Source organism: Rattus norvegicus, chromosome 3 (genome assembly GCF_021556685.1).
Source record: "Rattus norvegicus strain SHRSP/BbbUtx chromosome 3, alternate assembly SHRSP_T2T, whole genome shotgun sequence".
In the NCBI taxonomy this organism is placed as follows: domain Eukaryota; kingdom Metazoa; phylum Chordata; class Mammalia; order Rodentia; family Muridae; genus Rattus; species Rattus norvegicus.
The window spans coordinates 89,520,429-89,540,312 of NC_141536.1; the positions used below are offsets into that span (position 1 = coordinate 89,520,429).

At 43.6% G+C, this 19,884-nt stretch overlaps 1 protein-coding gene and 1 long non-coding RNA gene across 4 annotated transcripts in view; one reads left to right on the forward strand and one right to left on the reverse strand.

Annotated features, from left to right (window-relative positions):
- Positions 1–19,884, reverse strand: part of Caprin1 (cell cycle associated protein 1) — a 78,917-nt gene that overhangs the window by 34,141 nt on the left and 24,892 nt on the right. The window contains 1 exon segment of one of the 3 annotated variants that reach the window (NM_001012185.3): positions 292–430. The exons of the other annotated variants lie outside the window; for them this stretch is intronic. The gene's annotated coding sequence lies outside the window, so the exon portion shown is untranslated. 3 annotated transcript variants of the gene reach the window in all.
- On the forward strand, positions 41–14,218 carry LOC134486415 (uncharacterized). Its single transcript, XR_015684525.1, has 4 exons — positions 41–135; positions 6,800–7,104; positions 10,855–11,004; positions 13,331–14,218. It is a non-coding gene; the product is annotated as an uncharacterized LOC134486415 (long non-coding RNA).

Here is a 19,884-nt window from a genome sequence, read left to right on the forward strand (position 1 = left end):
GCCGCGGGGCACCGAGCTCGCGCCGGGGGCGGGGCCTGGCACGGCCGCCGCCAACCGCCAAGGCAACGGTCTCCATCGGGGCAAGTGGCACCCGTTGCCTTGCAAGAACGACAGGGACAGAGGTCAGGGCCAGGGGTAGAGAAGGGCACTGGGAGTGACCGGGGTGGGGGTGGGGGTGGGGAGGCCTTGAGCGAGTCCTTCTAGCCGTTCGGACCGCTCCGAAGGTAAAAAGGACACCCAGGTGCAGCGGCCTTCTTTCCCTTCGGCGCCTTGATCCGGGATGGCGCTCACCGTGCGCGCGCTGAGCCGTTGGACGTCTGGAGTGGGCAGCCGAGGGGGGCAAGGGTAGCGCTGCGTTGCGAACAGAGACGTGCGCTCCGTGGGCGCAGACCGCTTCGCCCTGTCCCCGCTGCACTGAGCTGCTCCTAGTGGGACAAGAGCCGGCGCGGGAGGGACTTGGCCAGCCTGCGCTCTGAAACGAGGGGGGCGGGGGGAATAGGGAGCGAGGGCCTTCAAGTCGTTGGGGCTGCCCTACGTAAATGCCTGTCGAAAAAGGTCACCAGACCGTGCCTCCCGTCCGGCCTTGTCCTCTGCCCCAGGTTCCTGCCCCTTTTGAAAATCTGGAAAGTACCCCACGGAGGCCGCTGCTGCAGACTCTTGAGTTTTGAGTGAAATCTAAACTGGGGTCCTTCAGGCGAAATCTCTTGACATCCAAACAGGGACAATAGGTGTCAAGCAGCAGGCTCCGGGGCTGAGGACTGCCCCTTGTAGAGCCCTTATTTGGAGGGAGTGGGGGTTGGAGGGGCAAAGGTTTCTGCAAGTAAGGGGTGCGTGGGGTGGGTGGTGCAATCCCAGCTTCTAGAATTCCTTCTATATGCAAAGCATGCAAACTCACCCTCAAAGGTCTGAGAAAAGACAACTTGCCACATAACAATTATACAATAACCTAGGTATTATCTGTAGAATGTATGGAGAAGGAGCATCTTTAATGGCTTTTTGATGTCCTGAAATACTCCCACTTATGTTAAAAAACTGTCTTCACCTACCCTGAGATAAGTAACTCTGAGATAAGTAACCAGTAGGCCCTATCATGAATTACTTATCTTTCCCCAATGTGTTTTAAATTTTACCCAAAACTTTAAAGACTGCTAGATGGGGTGGGGGTGGAGGGACTTTTATCCAAGAGAATTATTTCGGTGGGGGGGATCAAAGTGAGGTGGACAACGAGTAAAAAAAAAAATGAGTGCTCTAGAGAGAGGTACAAAAAGGAATATGATCCGTGGAAAATTCAGCAACATGATGTATGAGAACAATAAATGACCAACTTATAATTTAAATTCCATGAAAAGGAAATTTAGAAGAGGATTCTATCAAAGTCACTGTTCCCTGGGTATTAAAATGAATAATACTGGCTGGCACCAGTATATCCTGAGGGAGCCTGGAGAAACAGCAGCACCCTGTGGACTTGAGATATTCCCGTTAACCATAAAGTCTGTAATCTGTGCTTTTAAATATTTATCGAGCACCTTATGGCATACTAGGAAGTCTTCAGTGCTAGAGATGATGAACAAAACATTTTTTTTTCATGGAGTTTGTATCGGGCGGTGAACACAAAAATAACAAGGAAACCAAAGGAAGAAAAAAAAGGTGGTCAGTGAAAGCCTTCCTGGGTACTTTATAGCCTGGAGGAAGCAAAGAAAGCTTGGGGGTGCGGGGGGGGAGGTTGGGGGGCGGTAAAAAGAACACCAGAGAGCAAGATCCGTGGCTTGGTTGCTCCTGCCTTTAGTCCAAGCACAGAGAGGCAGAGACAGGCAGAACTCTTAGCATAAGACTAGCCTAGTCTACATATTAAATTCCAGACTGAGCAAGAGTGACCTGTCAATCTTAATGGGTTTCACAGTGGCTAGAACAAGCAGTAAGAAAGCCATAAAGGGGCCTGGCTTCAATATTTGCTGAGTGACATGGCTAATGTTCATTTCATCAAATGTGTTTTAAATCACTTACATCCTAGCTCTGGGGAGGCAGAAGCAGGTGGATCTCTGAGTCTTAGGCCAGCATGGTCTACCCAGTGGGTTCCAGGACAGTTAGGGCTATTACACAAGAGAAATCATGTCTGGAAAAACCAAAATAAATAATTTTTAAAAACCACCCTTACTGCTATATAAAGAATTGTCAAGAAGTGTGTACTGGAGATGAGAGGCTAAAGTAAAACCAAAAGCCAAGAGACCAAGGAATGGACTGTTGAAATCAACCAGCCTAGAGTACTATAGCTCAAACCAGGAATACGTGGTGAAGTGAGTTGGACTCACTGTACATTGTAACTGTAGAGCAGTGACAATGGTAACCAGGGTCAGATTCATTTTACACAGTAATAGAGGAACCAAAAGATTTCCTAGCCAGCTGTGTGTCAGCTGAGAAGAGTAAAAGTTGACCTAAGAATTAAGTAAACTATTTAGCACTATGATAAAAAATATTCTGTCTAGAGAGGATTATGATCCTTGTAGCTACTTGTAACTCCAAATATAAACCAATGTCATATCACTATCTTACCTCCAAGCCAAACCTATTGAAATTTGCATTTTAATCAAATGTTGAGAATTTTGGAAAGTTTTGACAAATTGATTGAGCACAACTTGACCAATGTCTTTGAGAGCAGACATTAAGCGCTCCAGTAGACAGCTTCTCCACAGACCTAAAAGATCAGAAGCCTCTGGCATAGAACCCTACTACAGTCTGTTGTAACATGCTCTGTGGATAATTCTGATGGATGCCAAAGTGTGAGAACCAGGGCCAGCAAGATGTCTCCATAGGCAGAGGAGTGGCCTCCATCTGATTTTTGTTTTATGGGTTAGGTATATGAATGGAATGCATGTCTGTATAGGTGATGTGTGGCCAAGCGTGTAGAGGCCAGAGCAAGACCATTGTCTTCTTTATTCTGTGCCTTCTCACCTGTGACAGCATCTCTCTCTGTAAGGGAAACTCACTATTTTGACTAGATTGGTGGCCAGAGAACTCTGGATCCTCCTGACTTTTACCGCAATGTTGGGGTCACAGACACAACCATGCTCGACTTTTTACATGGGTCCTCATACTTACAGAATAAATGTTAATACTCATTAAGCTATCTCTCAGATCCATTTGTTTTCATAAAGATGTATTGAAATATATCTGCCTCCATGTATTTTCTATGGTGACTTTTATGCCACAGCAAATCCAAGTTAAGTCACTGTGACACAGAGTATACAACATCTAAAATGCAAGCCAGTAAGATGGTTCAGTAAGAAAAAGCACTTGCACCAAACTTGACAACCCAAGTTTGACCTCCAAGAACCACATGTAGAAAGCGAAAATGGACTCCAAGTTAATGTCTGACCTTAAATATGCTTTTGGTGGAATGTGCATGCCCACAAATGCACACCCAGCAAAAGTCACACATCTAAAACATATCTGTAACAGAAGTATTCATATCCCTGCCTGAAACAGGTTTTGCTTATCACAGTGCTCAGTAGACCAGAATGCCAGAGAAGCTGTTGATTACTATGCTGTAAGACTGTTAGACGTATCTACAGGCACATGCCTTTAATCCTAGCACTTGGAAGGCAGAGGCATCCTGATCTCTGAGTGAGACCAGCCTGGTCTACTGAACTAGTTCCAGGACATCCAGGACTACACAGAGAAACCTGTTTCCAAAAATGAAAAAAGTCAATCAGGTGTTTCTGGTAGTGGGAAAGGGGGGCTGTTAAGACAGGATCTTACTATGTAGCTCAGGCCATTTTGAACTCACTATACTCCTGCCAAAGCCTGAGTGACAGGATTACAGACACACATCTCCATGGCTGGCTCTAGAAGTTAGTCAAACAACATAGGCCAGAGTTACATGACACTGAACAACAGGATCAAGACACAATATTCTGTCGGCACCTAGTTGGGAAACTGAAATACTTGCACATGTAGCTGTTGTGGTTTCACTTTCCATACTCTATCATCTCAATCCCTTTTCTTTCTGCTCTGATAATCTGGAACAGTATCAGCAAGTCCAGGAAGACCAATACATTTAAGGGAAAGCTGTATCTTTAGGCTGACTTCCTGCCTAGCCCGATGCAGTGATCTCTGTAAACCAAATGTGTCTGTTTCCTGTTTGAAAGAAGGGAAATGTTTATGCAAAACCTTAAATCACTGCTGTTTTTTTTTCTTTTTTTTTTTTTATTAACTTGAGTATTTCTTATATACATTTCGAGTGTTATTCCCTTTCCCGGTTTCTGGGCAAACATCCCCCTAATTCCTCCCCCTCCCCTTCTTTACGGCTGTTCCCCTCCCCATCCTCCCCCCATTGCCGCCCTCCCCCCAACAATCTAGTTCACTGGGGGTTCAGTCTTAGCAGGACCCAGGGCTTCCCCTTCCACTGGTGCTCTTACTAGGATATTCATTGCTACCTATGAGGTCAGAGTCCAGGGTCAATCCATGTATAGTCCTTAGGTAGTGGCTTAGTCCCTGGAAGCTCTGGTTGCTTGACATTGTTGTTCATATGGGGTCTCGAGCCCCTTCAAGCTCTTCCAGTTCTTTCTCTGACTCCTTCAACGGGGGTCCTATTCTCAGTTCTGTAGATCGCTCCTGAGAGACACAGCCAGAATACAGCAAATCACTGCTGTTTTTAACCTTTTGGTTCCTCCATTAGAATCATTGTATTGGTGAAAAGAAGTATAAAGAGTATTCTAAGCAAACCCAAGGGAGAGTGCAAAGCAGAGGAAAACATTGGCCAAGTGTCCTTAAACCTTAGTACTATGCACAATAGTACATTTTAACAACCCAGATTTCCCAAGCTGATACTCATTTTAATACCTGAGACCACAGTATTTTGTTGTTTCCATAGTGATACTAAGTAACAGAAGTACTTAAATAGTAGACTAGCCTTAAATTCATTTGTAGCCCAGGTTGGCTGTAAACTCAGCAATCCTCCTGCATCAGGCTCCCAAGTTCTGGGTGATAGCAAGTTCATGTGTACCAAAAAGATTTTTCATCAAGTACATCTTTGCTTCAGCTTGACACAGAAACCTGGTGAAAGTATGAACATCACACAAACACGGCTCTTAAAATCTCTAAATTATTTTCATTTTAATATAAATCAAAGTATTTCAAGTATACTTTTCTAATTACCCCCCCTCCTGTGAATTCAGCTAATTATAGTTCATTTAACCTAAGCTTTGCCTTTTCACCTCTTTTCAGAAGCAGTATCAGGCCTGCCAATTTTTTTTTGTCAATATTATTTCCTCTGTATTTGTACATCAATTTGACACTGATTACCATATTTGATCCATCTCTTTGCTGACTTATTGGCCTAAATAGTAATTTATATTCTCTTATGTACACATTTTCTTGCAATATTATGCCTAAATATAGAACAAACATACTTTGTAGGGAAATACAGTATGTTCAGAATGGGATTTGTTATTTTTAAACTTTCCCAGATACTGTTGTTTTTGTTTGCCTGTTTGTTTTTGAGACAGGGTCTCAAGTAGCCCAGACTGGCCTCAAACTCGATATGTAGCCAAGGATGACCTTGAAGGGTTTTTGGCATATTTTTATATGGATGGATGCATGTCTGAGTATAGGTATATGCATGTGAGTGTACATACCATGGAGGTCAGAAAGGGGCTAGAGCTGGAGTTACAGGTATTTTAGAGCAGCCCAGTATGAATCTAGAACCTGGATCTAGAAACCGAGTCCTCTGGAAGAGCACAGTGCTCTCTTAGACACTCAGCCTTCTCTCCAGCCCTGACCTGAACTTTTGATCCTCCACCTCTCAAGTGCCGGAGTTACAGGCTTGTGCCAGCAATCCTGGTTTATATCGTGCTGAGGGTTTCCAGCTGCATCCCAAACACTGTTATTTTATTCTTTAATGTTGTGTTTGAAATTAAATCTCAGTTTTCTCTCACATTACACAGTTCTTCACAGACAAAGGTATGTGGGGATGGCACCAACTCAGCATCATCCAAGTCTGGATTCTGCAGGACCCTTGGAGGATCAGCATTCATTCTCCAAGTGTGCTCCACTCAAAACTACCTGTATATACCTTGGCCATGGGTCTGCTTGCAGGTTTGACAGCATAAGACATTGAACAGACCACCTGGGCTTCCGTTCATGCCCTTGTTTATTTCTGTCAGGCTGGCTCACTCTGATACATAATCATGCACTCACCTCACCATGAGTCACTCACTCTCCAGCCATTCCTCACTCCCCTCAGCTTCTCCCTTTAACTTAAAAATGTGAAGGCTAATGGCCAAGAATATGGAGGTGGATCAGGTAATCTTTGAAACCATACTTTCTGCCATAGTTGAAGAAAGGAAAGGGTAGTCAGCAACCCAGAAAGATTGTAAGACACCCCACATCTTTCCAGACACACCACCTCCCTGGGGAATGGTCTGAATGCCCCAGCTAACTGAAGGCTGCCATCAGCTGTATAGCTTTCTGGCATATGAGAAAAGCTGCCTGGAACTCTACAAATATAGTTGCAAAATGCTCATGGGAATAATCTTTTAACCAGTGTTCCAGTGAGGACACTGTGCTGCTCATTTTGAAAGAAATGAATAGTGAAAAAAGGACTCACTCTTTGCCCCCATGAAGGCAACCAGCCAGTGACTATGAACCTTAAGTTAGTGACATCTGGACCTTGACATGAAATATACCCACTGTGCCCCAAGTAGCAGTGCCCTAATATCCAACATGTCAACTGCAGAACACATTAACTGTTCCCACATAGCTGATGCTGTGCTCAGTTCACCTGTGGCTCTCTCCTTCACAGGCTCCAAATCCAGCTTCTTCAAGAGTCCTACTGTTACCAGCCCTTAGATTCTCTTTTCAGACTATCTACAGAATTGAAAAGGAAACCCAAAGCCTATGTACAGATTGGCTGGTGGCTGGACTCAAAGCCACCCCAAGAGGGAAACTGCAAAGGGACAGTTCAAGGTTGACCATATTCCATGCTGCCTATTTCTGTCATAGCTAGTACTGAGCAAAAGTGCTTTCTCACCCCAATACTCTTAGAAGAAAGACCAAGAAGACCAATTTACCACATAATGAAGGGCCAGCAACACCCACCCAAATAAAGTAAGTAAAGATATCTTTTTAAATGTTGTGGTCCATTTGAGGGGCAATATATGGGGAGGAGAAGGGAAGGTGTGACCAGGTGTATCCCACTCTATCTAATTTAACCAGAACACCAAACTACACAGAAGTTTCAAATTCAGCCCACCCATCTAGTTCAATTTCAGGAGCTCTGAAACCTTTCATTTTCTTTTCTCCATTGGGAGAGACCCAGGGGAGTGTAGTCTGGAGCCTAGAGTTTCTTAGGAACACACAACATTTAACACACTACAGATGAGACTTACAACAAGTCTCCTGGCCCCTCAAAGCCGAAGCAGGACCAGCAAACCAGGAGTGGAGGTAGAGGCAGAACCAAGGGTCTCTAGACTATCCCTGGAGTCGAGCTTGATATTCAAGGTATACAGCACAGGAATGGTGGGATGATCTGGTACTACAGCTCTGGAGGTCCTTCTCACTGGGGTCCTTGAAAGCAAAACATTTTTTTTCTCTTTCCAAGATAGAAGAGGTCCTAGGATTTCTGTGAAGTGAGAGGAGAGCTGGGATCTCAACTGCCTGAGCCATGATCTCCAAGATGATGACTCTGTCTGTCTGGAGCTGCATGAGGTGCCTTCAGGCAGATTTTAGCACATTCTGGAGATCTGAGCTTCATTTCTAATGAAAACTCAAAGGCTTAGTGGGTGGACTCCTGACCCCAGAGTGCTGGGAGAGCCCTCAGGACTGAGTTTGCCTCTCTAGAGGTGTCTATGGGGACACTCAAGTTTCCTACTCAGCAGCCAATCAGGATCAAGTTTAAAAAAAAAAGCTATATTGCCGTTTCTTAAAAAACACTCTTAGAAACTATATTCAATGATCAACGTAATAAAAAAACACTTTGGCCAAAGACACTGAACTCTTCCATGTACTTGTTTAGGTGAATTGCATAGTTTTAACCTCATGGTTCTACTTTAGAGCTTGTCTACCTTTGCTCCTCGGAGATATCTGGAAATATATGGAGGTATTTTGTTTTTATGACACAACTTAAAGGAGCAATGTTAATTGTACCAAGTAGATGGAAGTGAAAGATACTTCTAAAGGCCATAGTGTGTGTGTGTGTGTGTGTGTGTGTGTGTGTGTGTGTGTAACACTATCACTGGGGCCAAAATGACAGTAATGCCAAGTTTGGGAATGCCTGTTTCATTTCAAGAGGAAAAAAATGTTTATCAATAACATTTTATATTAAAAACATTGAAACGACATTGGCAAAAGAGAAAACACTTAGAGACTGTCTTGGTGTTATTTTGCAGAGACACCACAACTATGGCAACTCTTATAAAAAGAAAGCATTTAATTGGGGCTGGCTTACAGTTTCAAAGGTTTGGTACATTATCAACCTGTTGGGGAACATGGCAGCATGTAGGCAGACATGACGGCTGAAGCGGTAACTGAGTTCTATATCCTTATTCACAAAGAAACAGGAAGAGAGAGAGTCTCTGGGCATTGGGACACTAGTCGTGGTTCTCTAGAATAACAACTTACAGAAAGAATCTATATAAAGGAGACTTACTGGAATGACTTACAGGCTACAGTCTAGCTAATTCAACAATGACTGGCTGTTAACAGGAAATCCAAGAGTCTAGGAGTTGCTTAGTCCGCAAGGCTGGATGTCTCAGCTGGTCTTCAGTAGATATTGAAATCCCAAAGAGGTAGGCTCTAAAGCCAATGAAGAATGCATCTGCTAGCAAGGTGAGGAGGGCAAGCAGGCAAAGAACAAAAGCTTCCTTCTTCCATGTCCTTATTTAGACTTCCAGCAGAAGGTGTGGCCCAGATGAAACCTGTGTGTTCCCACCTCAAGATCCAGATCAAAGATGTGCATCTTCCTGCCTCAAAGGTCCAGACTAAAAGTGGCTTTACCCATTTCAAACCAAGCCCCTCCCAAAAAAAAATTCACTGGTGTGCCCCCTACTTTTGGATTATAATTCACTCCAAATGTAGTCAAATTAACAAGAATAGCCATCACAGTTGGTATGGGCTTTTGAAACCTTAAAACCCAATCCCAGTGACACACTTTCTCCAAAGAGGCCTTACCTCTTGATTCTTTCAAATAGAGCCATTCCGAGGTGATTTAAGTATTCAAATCCATGAGCCTATGAGGTCCATTTTTATTCAAATCAACACAGAGGCAAAGTGTAAGCAAACATAAAACTAAGTTATAGATAATTACCACTTATTTTGGAGGGTGATGTGCAACTATAGTCTTTTTCAGACAAAGATGATGTGAGTTACACAAACAGCCCTCTGTGAATAATAATTTAGAAAAGAATATCCTTCCAGGTAATTACTCCAAAAATGTTACAAGGACTAAAACTAGGTGTCCCAAACTTATACTGTGAACAAGTAGAAGTATAAAAATAGATGTTCAAAATATTCCTACAGCTAGCCAGGATGTCCAGTATTTCAAGACTGACTTTCACACCTAACAATACAACTTTCCTTGAGTTACTGTTTACCCCTCAGATGTTAATAAATTTTAAAATTACATTAGCAGGGAACAGGGTGGACATGTGTGGCAATTAGAGAAAAAACCTGCAAGAATTGGTATTCCCCCTACTATGTGGGTCCTAGGATTCAAACTGAAGTAATCAGGCTTGGCAGGAAGTGCCTTTGCTCACTGAGCTATCTCACTTGCCCATTCCTTTTTCTTTTTTAACATTGATAGTTAGGGATTGGTTCTAATGCTTTGAATTAATGATTCTAATGATTTGAATTAATTCGGCTCTCAAATTTGGAATCTGCATGTCCAAACCTTGAAGGTCCTTATTCCCAATAGGCTTTTGATCAATCAATAAAGAGCCAACAGCCAATGGCTGGGCAGGTAGATTAAGGCGGGACCTTTGGATTTGCAAGGTCTAGAATTGGAAGAGAGAAAGGCAGAGATGCCATGATGGGGAAGAACCCAAAGGCCTGCTGCGGCATGTAAGAATCTTGGTGGCCACACAGGCCACTTCCCCAATTGTGTTTAGGGTAGCAGAGATGAAATACAGATTTTAAAAGATGTTAACTCAGGAGTAATAGAGGGGATTATTTGCTAACAGCAAGAAGGATTAGAACTGCCAAGTCTGAGCTAGTCAAGGCATATTCAGATTAACTCTCCTGCTCCTGTGTGCCTGTGTGTGTGTCTTTCATTATCTTGTGCAGATGCGCTGGTAGAACTGGTTGGGAGCACAAAGTGGTTAATTACTGCTCCAAGAATGCAATTTGAAAGTTTCTTGTAGGGTTTTCAGTGGATGTAGAATTGCAAATGAAAAAGGGATGTGAGCCCCACTCCACAGATCTCATCCTAGAGAGAGGGGTTCCCAAAATGAGAAAGGACTGGAGACTTCTAAATCATCTGGTATTATTAAAATTAAGACTCCAGGGTTCCATCTAAGACATTGTATCTGTTTCCCCAAATTTAGCACTTGAGAGCAATGCATTTAAAAAAGTCAGGGTGGATGTGGTGACTCACACCTTTGATCCTACCACTTGGGAAACAGAGGCAGTCAGATCTCTGTAAGTCTGACCAAAAGAGGGAGTGCCAAGACAGCCAGGACTACACAGAGAGACCATGTCTCCAAAAACAAATAATACATAAAAATTAAATATCCCTTTTGCACACCTAAATTTGCGAATCTCTGTTAACTAGAAGAGACTGGATGTGTTATGCATTTCTACAAAACAAAATGCCCAAAATATTCAGTTTTTCTTCCCATACTATCAACTTCTCTCTCTTCCCAGGGAGTGATATTAAGTAAAGAACATTGACAATCACCACACAGGTGGAAAATGTCTGCAAACTCTAGTGACTGATTCTGGAAAGAAGCAAACATTCTAAGATGGGAGAGAAACCGTCGAGAGAAACATGTTGGGAGAAGAATGCATACAATGGTGAATGGAAGTTCAGGGGAAGGAAAAGGAGGGGTAACTGAGCCCAAGTCAGCAGGGTGGGCCGGTGGTATGAAGCACTGAAGAGTGCCGTACACTCAGGGCTCCTTGAGAGCCCTCCATGTGCTATAGAGATGGCCCACAGGTTAAGAGCACTGGGTGTTCTTCCCGAGGACCTGGATTCCAATGCCCAACGCCTATGTTGCAACTCGCAACCATCTCTAATTCCAGTTCCAAGGGAACCAACACCCTCTTCTGGCCTCTTCAAGCACCAGACATACATGTTGACAAAGCACCAATATCCATAAGACAATTTGAAAATAGAATTAAGGCGCTGCCTATGGACCCACACCCTGTGTATTTGGTTGACTAGAATGGCCAATCCCGTACGTTGGGTGCACTAAGGGCCTCTCAGCCTTATTATGACGCTAATCCTGAAAGTTTGAAGACTACAGAGAGCTAAAGGATTCAAGAAATTTTAAATTTTTACTAATTTTCATTTTAGTGTATGGGTATTTTGCCTGCCCGGATTTCTATGCAACACGTGAGTACAGTGTCCTTGGAAACCAGAAGAGGATGTTACTTCCCTTGGAACTGGAGATACAGTTGTGAACTACTATGTTGTTCCGGGAATCTTGAAAAAGCAGCCGGTGCTCTTAATTGCTAAGCTGTGTTTCCAGTCCTCTCAAGAAATGAAATAACTAAATAAACATATAAATAAATGTGAAATTATTAGAAAGGAAAACACCAATAGGAAGAATGAATTGTGTGCTTGTTTGTTGAGGCAAGTTCCTGCCTGGCCTGGAACTTTCCTGGTAGACCAGGCTGGCCTTGATCTCACAGAGATCTACCTGCTCCTCCCCCTGCCTCTTGAACACTGGGATTAAAGTTTGGAACTACTACTTCCAACAAGACAGAATTTAAATAACGGAAGATAGCAGTAGTATACTATAAAACTACATTTTCTGCTGCTACTCTTTGGTTTCATAGTGGATAGGCTAGACAAAGGACAGAAAGAACTAGCCAGTTCACTCTAACTAATCTAAACTGAATGCCTCTGGGGGCCCTGCACGACTTCAAGATCTGAGAAATGAACAGATCTCTGGTATACTTTACAATGTGGATGAGTCTACATAATATTAAATCAAAGTAACTAGGCACATAAAGGCATGAAAAAGTATTCCCCTGATGTTCCCATGAGAACTTAAGATCATCTACGAAATGCATAAATAAAACTGCAGATAATTCAGCTTCTGACAGTTAACTTTTTTTAAGAATATTTATTTTATTGTATGCGAGTATACTGTAGCTGTCTTCAGACACACCAGAAGAGGACATCGGATCCCATTACAAATGGTTGTGAACCACCATGTGTTTGCTGGGAATTGAACTCATGACCTCTGGAAGATCAGAGCTCTTAACCACTGAGCCATCTCTCCAGCCCCCGACAGTTAACTCTTGATACTTGGTTCTCCGATCCCAGATTCTAAGCATCCTTTCTTTTCAGAGTTAGAAAAAGGTCTCAACTTGTGTTTTGTTTGCTTGTTTCTTGGCTTCTTGTGTTTGGTTTAGTTTTGGGGTTTTGTCTGTTTGTTTTGGTTTGTGTTTGTTTTAGTTTTGATCTTTTGAGAAATGCTCTCTCAACACAGCCCTGCTTGTCCCAGAACTCACTATATATAGACCATTTTGGCCTTAAATTCACAAAGACCTAGCTGACTTTGCCTCTCAATTCCTGTGATTAATTGTAAGCTACTGCACTTGACCAGCTACTGGGATTCTTGAAGTTTCTCGCTTAAATTAGTAGTCAGGTTAAAAAGCAAACACAGGGGGTTGGGGATTTAGCTCAGTGGTAGAGCGCTTGCCTAGGAAGCACAAGGCCCTGGGTTCGGTCCCCAGCTCCGAAAAAAAGAAAAAGAAAAAAAAAAGCAGCAAACACAGAACCTAGACAAGAATTAAGGGCATTTTGGTTAAAGATCAACTAAGGAAATAAAGTCTCTTAGACAAAACTTAACCACACACACAGGCTTCAAATGCCTGGGGATTGGGCAGGCCTCAGCTTTCCCTTCTGTGGTACCAAATGCACTTGACCCTCTCGTGCAGCAGAATTGGGCAGAAACAAGCAGCATGTCCTAGTTTACAAAGCCATTAGGGCTTTGCCTCAGAGAATAAAAGCAGGTTCTGAATCTACTGGAACGACTTATCCCCTTGTATGAACTAGAAAATGTGTAAAGGAAGAGAATGAATGTTTGGATCCTAAGCCTGTGACAAAGTCATCATGTCTGAGTAGAACACCTCAGAAAATTGTGTTTTTCTTTTCTTTTTCATCTAGGAGTCAGTACTGTTGGGCCCCTAGATCATCAAAGATCACTTGTTTTCACTGAGTGGATGTTCCCCTGGGCTTGTTGGTCACATCTGGCCAAAGCAAATCACACTGCAAAGAGTGAGGTCTACAGACGACAGAGGAATAGGTTTAATCTTGATTTTACTGACAGTCACAGGAAGTGAAGAAGAATCTGTTCAAGTTTTCCAGCTCAGTTTATTAAGACAATCTGAACCTTTGGAATCTGAAATTATCACACAAGGGAGACAAGTTGAAGGCTCAAAGTCATCTGATTGGAGCACCGAGAGGAATGTGACCTCGTTTTCAACCCCAGGAGAGTGAAACAGGATATATTGGTCTAATCAGAACTGCATTTTCTAAAGTTCATTCTGGTTGCTTTGCAGAAAATAGATCTGAGAGAGGCAAATGTGAATGTACGAAAATGAGAGGTCGCTGCTGTTGTAAAAGTGACTGTGGCTTACACCAAAGACTTCCAGGAGATATGGAGAGATTCCAATGGGGAGAAAGACATATATATTATATTTTATATACAGTTTGTCTGTGATGGTTTGAATAGGAATGGTCCCCCATAGGCTCATGTGTTTGAATGCTTGGCCCATAGGGAGTGGCACAATTAGAAGGTGTGGCCTTGTTGGAGGAAGAGTGTAACTGTGGAGGTGGGGCTTTGAGGTCTTAAATGTTCAAGCTACACCCAATGTGAAACAAATACAGTCTTCTCCTGGCTACCTTCAGATCAAGGTGTAGAAATCTTGGCTCCTCCAGCACCATGTCTGCCTGCACCCTGCTATGTTTCCCACCACAATGATAATAGACTAAATCTATGGAACTGTAACCCAGCCCCAATTAAATGTTTTTCTTTGGCTTTAAATGTTTAAATGTTGGCTTGGTCATGGTGTCTCTTCACAGCAATAAAACCCACGGTAAGACAGCTTGAGAGGTGAAATAAATAGAATATGGTAATTGACTAAGTAAAGGAAAGAAGGAAAAAAGGAAGGAAGGGAGGGAGGGAGGGAAAGGAGTCATAGGTGAAATGGTTTCTGATTTTTGCACCTGCAAATGCTAAAGTCCTCTCTGCAGAAGGACAAGATGGTGCAATAGGAGTTGGATTTTATACACGGAGTTCAACTTTATACATGTTAAGTTTGTAGAGGTTATGAGACATCCATAAGGACTTGCTAAGCAGACATTTGATTGACTAGGTCCTAGAATTCAGAAGCAAGGTCCTGGTTAAACAGTCACTGTGGAGTTCACTCATAATTAACTAGCAACTGAAGTTGTTGTTGAGAATTAATGAGACCTATTGAGATATTAAAAATAAAAGGAACTAGGGTATAACTAATATTTAAAGGTTATGAGAACGGGAAAGCCAGTACAAGAGAACATGCAAAGACAGAGGGGTAATATGACATCAGAGAAATCAATGGAAGAAACCATTTCAAACAATCAACTATGTCAAAAGAATTCTGAACAGTTAAGACAGAAACTGGAAATCTACTGATTGTAAGAACTGGACAACAGGATGAGGGCTGGAGGATGAGGAGGTGTGATTTGGGTGTTTGTCCCATGTAGGCAAAGAATCGGGCATAGATGGGTGATAGTGGACACTGGGGACTCAGCCCCGGTGGAGAGACACTTACTGTGAGGGACTGAAGGGAATGGTTTGTGGCTATTTATAGTGACGGTGGTTAGAAATGGAAGGGATTGCTGCAGGATGGGGTCATTTGATTTTTCCTGTAAAATAGAGGTGATGGTTATTTGCTGAGGATGATGGGGCAGGAGAAGTAGAACGAAGCTTTGTGAGAAGGATAAAGCATGAAAAGCGGGACTAGAAGTTACCTGGTGGAAGGCTGTGGTCTAGGGCCCCATCTCCAGAGAACAGTTCAGAGACAAGAAGTGTTCCTTGCGTTCATTTGTTTGTTTTATAGCGATGAGGATCAAACCCCAAGGGTTTATAAGTATTTGATTAAGTTCTCTACCACTAAGTCACATTCCTCAGTAGTCTCTGAGAACAGAGAAAGACTCTGATTATCCTTCTAGTCCAACACTTATACCTCCCAGCTGGACTGCAGCAGAATTCTCACTGGGCCTAAGCCTCACCCAAGTGCCCCCATACTGTGTTTTCTACATAGCTCTCCTGTTCTCTCTCTCTTTCCTTCCCTGCTTCCTGATGGATTGTAGTATGATCAGCAGCCTCAGACTCCAGGGCTAAGACCTTTCTTCCAAGAAGGCCTATTATAGTCAAACTTTGATCCAAATAGACCCCTCTTTCCTAGCTGGCAGTGTTGGCATACACCTTTAATCTCAGCATTTGGGGGACAGAGGCAGGCAGATCTCTGAGAGTTTGAGGCCAGCCTGGTCTACAAAGTGAGTTCCAGGAGAGCCAGGGTCACACAGAGAAACCTTGTCTCAGAAAACCAAAAAATAAAATAACCTTATCCCCTAAGTTGCTTTTGATAGGAATTCTGTTACAGCAAGGAGAAAAGTAATGAATGCAGTCCTCAGTGGATTGGTTGGTGCACAGCCCTGTCTGTGAGGGTAGAGGTTCTTTCCTAGTCTACTGATTCTAATGCTGATTCCAGAAATAATGTCTTACCTGCCCCTTTGAGGCATCCCTTAGGCAAAACAGACTGACATATACTTAAGTAGCACAGAACGCTTGGAGATGGGATTTTCACAAAAGAATGGGGATAAAAATAGTGATCTAAGATAGTGGAGGGGAGAAAGGAGGACAATTGGGAGATAAGTCTGGGCAGATTTATCATCTCGGGAGAAGACTGCTGGATAATTCGGGGTCTATAAGGGCATCTGTTGGTCAAGGAGCAGACACTTCAGAGTATTTGCGGGAGGCAGTGGTAGATAGTATATTAAAACAATGAAACTCTAAGTCGGAGAGTTGGGGAGTGGAGAGCATGTATGAACAGCAGGAAGCTGAGTCAGGACCAAGAAATAGCTAATATATGAGGACACAGAGGACAGTTCCAGTCGTCTTCATACTTTGAAGGGTGTCAAAATAACAGGCAGAGCTTATTACAATACAGGTCCTTAGGTCACAGCCCCAGAGTTAGTCATTGATATGGGATGGGGCTGAGAATTGCATTAGAAGATTTTTCTTCATGTAGATGGTCCAAAGACCACACCTTTAGACCGTAGATGTAATAGATCAGTGATTAATGTGGCAATGAAAATAGTGATGACAAGCTACAGTGGATTAATCTGAAACATTTCCTGAAGCCTGCCAGGGCCTGTGCTAACCACCAGTGAGCCTGACTCCACTGACCATCAACTCGACATCTGGGGCCTCAACACATTAAGCATGGAGATGCCATGTGAGTCTGATCTTACTTCCAATGTTGCCACCTAAGTCCCAGAAAGCGAGCATGTCACTGGGTCCAGAAACCCTTACTGTATGTGGTGGTTTGAATGAGGCTCACATTTAACACCCAGTCCCCAGTCAGTGTCTGACTAGGGAGGCGGGACAGCCTTGCTTGCAGGAAGCGTGTTACTGGAAGTTGTGAGAGTCCAGAGCCTCAGACCGCTTCCACTTTGTTCTCTCCTTCATATTGAAGGTTGAAGATGTGATCTCTCAGCTTCGCACTCCGCCTGCCTGCTGCCTTACTGCTCCCACCACACAGTCTCTCCTGGAAGCCCAAACCCAAATAAACTCTTCCTGCTATAAATTGTCCATGGCCAGGTATTTTATAGCACAGTAGGAAAGTAACCAAGTGCACTATGGCACACTCCTTTCAGCAGCCTCCAGCAGGGTCTTTCCATCCATGAATTTGGAGGCTGTTTACGCTTCACCCCATGGAATGAGAGGCCTGAAGAACCGGAAGAAGCATTGGGGCTTGTGCTGTGGGGTCTCAGTAGTGATATAATCAGGCACCTGGCTCCTCTGACGAGCAGCAGTGGGGCTAGAACAACAAGGGCTGTCAGGCATGCAGACAGCTTGGTTAGGACAGCAGTGACAAAGAGCTGTTGATAAACCTTAGGTCTCAGACTTCAACAGGCCAGGATACAAAGTCGTCATTGGGTCAATGTCCCCAAACTTCCCTAGTCAACTAGCAGGGATTCCAGTCATTTCCAGAGTTTTCCTTAAAAATGTCCAGAAAGAGATGACAGAGCTGAAATTTGGGACACTCTGATGAGAGGGGATTCATTGATTCTTGGCTAAACTCTGTATTTGATTTTTTTTTTTTTGAGTCCTGTCTCACTATATAGCGCTGGCTGGCCTGGAACTCAGATCCTAACACCTTTGCCTTGCAGCATTGTCTTAAGTGTCTTAACCAGGACATCAAGGCTCTAAACCTTGGCTTTGTTGCTGTTACAGTGTCATGGCACCCCTCATATTTCCTTCCCCACCGAATGATGTTCCTAGGAGGGTTTACACGTGCCCCAAGAATCACTCCTGGCTGCCACTTGCTGCTAATGGAGTTATGAGCCACATGGTCGATGACTTTCAGACAGAAACATTAGTGTGTGACAAGGGTAGTGTTAGAAATGCAGTCTGGACAGACCTTGGGAACTACAGTAGGAAAGTGAGTGGCATTTTAGATCAGAGCCAGACAAAATAGAATGGCAAAATTCTTCCTCTGGCACCAGTGGTCTAGCGGGCCATCAAGTATTCTAGACTAATGGCCCCAATAAACACACTCAACCCATTAGTCCTTTTGAGAGGAGTAAAACTACTCCCCACCCGAGACACACACACACACACACACACACACACACACACACACACACACACACTTCTGCACTTCTTGAGATGAACCTGAGTTTACACCAGGCCCTTTCCTCTAATTAGTTATGGGGGGAAAGTTAGGCCACCTCTAAAACCCCGTGTGTGTCCTGGCTGGGGACTATCCCAGGGCAAGCCCTAACAGAGGCAGAGACCTACAAGAACGTTGCATATTTGTCTGGTCAAGCCTTAGAAAGTCTGTATAGTGCCCTGTCCTATATCCTTGGAGCACGGTAAACTTAGCTGGAAATTAGGGTGAATTAAGCACAGTTTGGTAGTAGTGAACATTCTCCAAAAAACTTCACAGTGCTACTTAGTGGATCTGGTATCTGTTCTCACCAATAAATAACTGTGTTCACATCAGAGTCACCACAGATGCCTTTCCCCCAATACACATTTCATATACTCGCTTTGCACCACCATTATTCAAAGACTATATATTTCTTCCAACACACTGTGCATGAAACTTAGAAACCTATTTTCTTACCTAGGTCTTAGGTAACCTATTTTTTTAAAAGAGTTATTTATTATATATATATGTGCACTGTAGCTATCTTCAGACACCAGAGGAAGGCATCAGATCTCATTACAGATGGTTGTGAGCCACCATGTGGTTGCTGGGATTTGAACTCAGGACCTCTGGAAGAGCAGTCAGTGCTCTTAGCCACTGAGCCATCTCTCCAGCCCTTGACAATCTTTTTGTCTAGGTGTTTACTTGAGTCCTTTACTATATCCCTTATTAAAGTTCAAAACGTTTACCTGAGTTTCATGAACCATTTTAGCAAATTAATTGAACCCAGGCGAGAGTACTAGGGATCCCAATACATAGATGATGTATGGAAGTGTAGGTCATCTTCTGTGCTTTAAACTGGTATCAGGTGGGAACTGAACCCTCAAACTCTGGGGCCTGACAGAGTTCACTATGTAACTCTGGCTGGCCTGGACCTCATAGAGATCCACCTGCCTCTGCTTCCAAGGACTGGGATTAAAGGGCACCACTCGGCTTCTTTGTTACTTTTCAAGACTGAGCTTTGACTGCATTCAAACTTAGAAGTAGCTCTCAGTGGGTACAACCTTGGTCTCTGGACAGTCCATCCCCAGCTTTTGTCTTTAGCTTCCTTCATTCTCTTAGCTCATGCCACTGCCTCCTCCTCGCTTTCCTTAGTGTGTTGTTTCAGAGCAACATTGTTGCAAGTAACTTTTACTCTCTACCGGCCTGTAGTTCTAGGAAGTGACCACGCTAACAGCCCCCTCCCAACTTCCCTTGAATCCACAGATAAAAGACACACACCTTTTCCTTTTCAACTTGCCTTCTTGACACAATTGCTAAATTCCCCTGACCACCCACCTGTAAGAGCGGCCTCTATGACCACTCCATTTTGAGATCTCACATGGTTGCCAGGTTCTACTCTCCCCAAAGCCTGGGGAAACTGTTCTCCTACCTTTTGACCCTTTGCCTCAAGGGGTCCGGAAGTCCCACCTCTCCCTCCCTCCCAGCAATTGGCCCATGGCTTTCTTTACTGACAGATCAAGAACCAATTGGGAAACAGAACCTTAGCATCAGAACCGCCCCCTACACGACACGTTCGTGTTTGTGTTACAGAGTACGTGGAATGGGTGCTTTGGTTCTGAGCTTCTTTTCTTTTTAAGGGCTATCTGACAACATATTGGTGGACGTCTTTATTTTTTTCTTCAAAGCACAGTTTCTCTGTAATCCTGGATGTCTTGGAACTCTGTAGACCAGGATGGACCAGACGGGTTTTGAACTCAAAGATCCATCTATCTCTGCCGCAGGCGCCACAATGCC